Genomic DNA, 418 nt, shown 5'->3' on the forward strand with positions numbered 1-418 from the left:
ATAATGATTGTCTATTCAAGACATACTCCACATTCCATCCAGAAGATTTGTTGTCAAAACATATCTACATAGAAAGAGGTTCTACCACTTACAATGACCTGATCTCTTGCCTAACGGTGATTGAGAATGACAAGGTACTAAAGAGGAGCAGTGAGATGAGATATCCTGATACAAATAAAACTAATATAGATCAGGATGAATCCAAGGGAGCTGTGTCCAATATAACTCAAGGAGTGGCCGGCATGTCTATTGACTAAGAGGGATCTCAACATTTTATTTTAAAGTCCTTGTTTTGTGATTTTATTTTAACCTACTTGATGGTTCACGATTTTATATACACAATGGAATTGGTTTTGAATATAAATGATATTAAAGAGTTGCCTAAAGGGCATAAAACCAAGTAAGAAATCATGAATGG

The sequence above is a fragment of the Brassica oleracea genome, chromosome C1 (genome assembly GCF_000695525.1).
Source record: "Brassica oleracea var. oleracea cultivar TO1000 chromosome C1, BOL, whole genome shotgun sequence".
Lineage (NCBI taxonomy): Eukaryota > Viridiplantae > Streptophyta > Magnoliopsida > Brassicales > Brassicaceae > Brassica > Brassica oleracea.